Source organism: Cupressus sempervirens, chromosome 7, assembly GCF_028749045.1.
Source record: "Cupressus sempervirens isolate cs-2001-9-10 chromosome 7, ASM2874904v1, whole genome shotgun sequence".
Taxonomy (NCBI): domain Eukaryota; kingdom Viridiplantae; phylum Streptophyta; class Pinopsida; order Cupressales; family Cupressaceae; genus Cupressus; species Cupressus sempervirens.
The window spans coordinates 49,065,913-49,069,556 of NC_143124.1; the positions used below are offsets into that span (position 1 = coordinate 49,065,913).

The 3,644-nt window shown below is 32.0% G+C and overlaps 1 pseudogene; it reads right to left on the reverse strand.

Annotated features, from left to right (window-relative positions):
• Nucleotides 1–1,225: 1,225 nt before the first annotated feature.
• LOC149545419 (putative inactive receptor kinase At2g26730) lies at nt 1,226–1,933 on the reverse strand (annotated as a pseudogene).
• Nucleotides 1,934–3,644: the final 1,711 nt, after the last annotated feature.

Below are 3,644 nucleotides of genomic sequence, written 5' to 3' on the forward strand. Positions count from 1 at the left end.
TAAAAACATCTAAGTGCTCTTGAAGTCTACAACAAGATAATTGTATATATTGCATTGATGTGAAAATCATAAAGGGATCCATTGCTCTTATAGTAAATAATGGTGCTAAGAAAGACCCAATTGCTTCGAAATAAATTAAATTTATAAAAATATAAATAAAAAATAAAAAATAATTAATTAATAATAGGGCTAAATTTAACTTAATGGAAATTAATTTTATTATTCTAACAAATCCAAAGCATTTGTGAAGGCCAACATGTAATGCCATGATGTTATTTGTAATCTCTAGAAGAAATCTAATAAGAATTTCATGAATCTTTAGTTTGTATTATGCCTTTGTATGATTGATTGAAATCCAATAAGATCCTCCTAGCTACAACCACATCCTAACCACTTTTCAATTGCAAACCTTCTAGAATATCCTTATATGAATAAGAAATATTACTCGTGTTTCAATGAAATACTATACATTCTTATAAAGATAATCTGAATTCTATGTATCCTCTCTTAATCTAGATGGGGTGTCACAATTATCACATGTAAAATCTTTTTTGTCTCCTTATAATGGGTTACATATGATTTGATTTAGAGTAAGCTGATGTGGAAAATTCTTCAATCATCAAGATGAATTGTGAACTTACGTATATTTAAATCCCAATTGACATTAATTGTGAAATGTTGAGTTTAACTTAGGCATAAATCATTAGACATCTAATTTTTATTGTTATAGACAATATTATGAGTTGACCATAAGTTATTAACCAGCTACACATGGGGAACCCCATCTCTTTTTCAATAGTAGCACTCTAATTGTTTATGAATCTTATTGGAAACACCACTGTCATAGCTTAACCATCATAACATATTAATATTAGTGCAATATTTTATTTTTAATTGTATAATAAATACATTTTTTTCTAAGAAACCATATGATATTGGTTGGAGTCTACTCAAACTCAACACAAAATAATCATTAATCTAGACTTCTACACATTATCTATCACAAAAAGGTTCAATTTTATTTAAAATTGTTGAACATTTTACATAGAAACCTTAAAATAAAAAATTGATAAATATTAATTTCACTTCATTGAATTAATCTAGTGGAAGAAAAAAATCTTAAAATGAAAATTTGATAAATATTAATTTGACTTGATTGACTTGTTGATAGTCAAATTGCAATCTCAATTTTATAACCAGACAAATAAATTAAAGAAGAGTTGAACTACATTGTTGATGAAGCAACAAATCTAATAGAATGGCTGCTAGAGGAGGCCTCTCCTACTGAAAATTTACTTTCTCCAACCAAGCCCTCTTCTTCCTTGTCACTTTCCTTAATTGCTTCCACCATTTTGAGCACCTCACTCATCTTTGGCCTCTTGTTAGGGACCTCATTTACACATGTCAAAGAAAAATCTAGCATTTTTGCCATTTGTGGCAATGAATCATTATCACCAAGAATCTCCAAGTCAAAAACCGCACTTGCCCAATTAATGTTTATATGAATAGAGACAACCTACTCTGGGAGATCCACTCCAGGGGAGCCAATTGTAGAATACATTTTTCTAGTGAGGAGTTTCAACAGAAGTACACCAAAGCACTAGACATCTAATTTGGGAGTAACCTTTTTTGCATGAAGGTATTCAGGTGCTTTAGATGCCATGAGCTTGAGGGATGCAAGCTGAGGGCTGAGGAGAGGTGCAAGGCCATAGTCAAAGAGTGCAGGGTTTAAGTCTTGAGCAAGAAATACATTGGAAGACTTGAGGTTTCCATGAGGGGTCTTTTGTTGTGTGCATTGGATGTGAAGGTAGGTCATTCCTTCAGCTACCCCTTGAGCAATCTTGAGTCGCAATTTCCAATTAAGAGGCATTTTGCTAGGTCCTTGAGTGCTTGTAGAATCAATAAAAATCAATAAGCTTGTATATATATTCATAAATTATGTAATATGATTTGAAATGTTGATGTTACAAAGTTACATATACACAGTCGAATTCAGAAGTACACAAGTCATAATTCTCATAATGATCATATAAACAAATAAAGATATTCAATATCTAATGTGCCATCAAATTCAAGGGAATCGATTTTGTTGGACATTTTGTAACATTAAAGTTACAAAATGACACACACCCCTATTTTGAAATTACCACACAAAAATTGGATTGCAAATAAACTAGTATAGCAATTTACTTTAATGTCATTGAGTTATGAGCATTAGGTTAGATAAGCTCCAAGCTTAAACAATTGATTCAAAGTAGTAGAAAAAACATATTTTGGCAAGCTATGAAATTAGGGTTTTGTAGTGCCTCTCGTGTTTGTAGTCTGTACCTTGTCTATTTTGATTCAAGAGATACTTGATACTCTTATATTATGTACCTTGAGGTGACCTAAGGGTCAAATACTATACTTTGATTTCAATATCATAGATGTTATACTGCTATGGTGTTCAGTTTATCATATTTTCATGTTGATGGCATTTTGAGATGACAGTAGGTTTATGATGATATCTGATTATCTGGTATTTGGACATATTTTTTAATTAGGTTATGTGATGGATTTTATGCTATGGTTATTTACTTCATTCTTGTATCTTAATGCTTTATGCGAACATGAGTGATGTAAATGGATTATTTAGATATAATTGAATAAATGGTTAAATTAGTTATTTAATGCATTTATTGCTTCAGCTATGATATTATATGTAATTACACTTGATCATGTGTTTTATTGTGCAAAATTTATATCCCTGGCAGTAGCACATGGAGTCAGTGATTTAGCTATTCATTTTTACCAATGTCGTCCTTGTACTGTTAACGTATCCTTATTTTGGGTTTTTGGGCTTTAAGGGTTTTTTCTGTGATTTTGAGTTTTTGGGCTTTAAATCTTATTGAATTTAATTTCTGGCAGCTTTGCCTTAGGTGAATTCCCGTTATGAGGAATAACCTATTTTTGTTTGGGTCAATTCGAAGTCTAACTAGTCTAATTGGCTATTTTCCCTAATTGGCTATTTTCCCTAATTGACCATTAACTTGAAAAGTTAATAAGTATTGAAAAGGGGATTTATTTTCTCACTTCTCACTTTTTGAAAATACAAATTTGAGAGCTTTTATGAAATCCTCCTTCTAAAGGATTGGATTTCTGTTCATTGTCAGAGCTGTGAGTGTGGGATTTTCGTGAGATCAGTCTTGCTGGATCTGGCTCAGGGAGACCTTTCTTTGCCTTGATTTCTGACAATTTCAGAGGGCGATTTATTTTATTGTGTTGTTTTCAGTTTCAACCCCTTTTGCTATCAGGTAGTACTTTCCCATTTTCTTGTTTCTGCTTCATTTCAGCTTCTGTTTTTGGTAGTTGTTTGTTTGGAGGCTGAGAACTAGTGTTCCCCTCTATTTCTATTCACTGGTTCTGGCCAGTTGGTCGGGTATGAACATTCTCCCTATTTTTGGGATGGGGGTTTGGGGTTTAGCATCGTTATGCTAGCCATTTTTGCATACAATATCTGAACCCAAATATTATTAGATTTTTAGGGTTTTTTACTCAAAGGCCAAATGGGTTTTAATTTTGACATTTTCCAATTTTTGGGGTTTTTACCTTGTTTTGTGTATCACCCTATTTTCTCGAGTTTTCTTGACATGAGTTTGGTCATG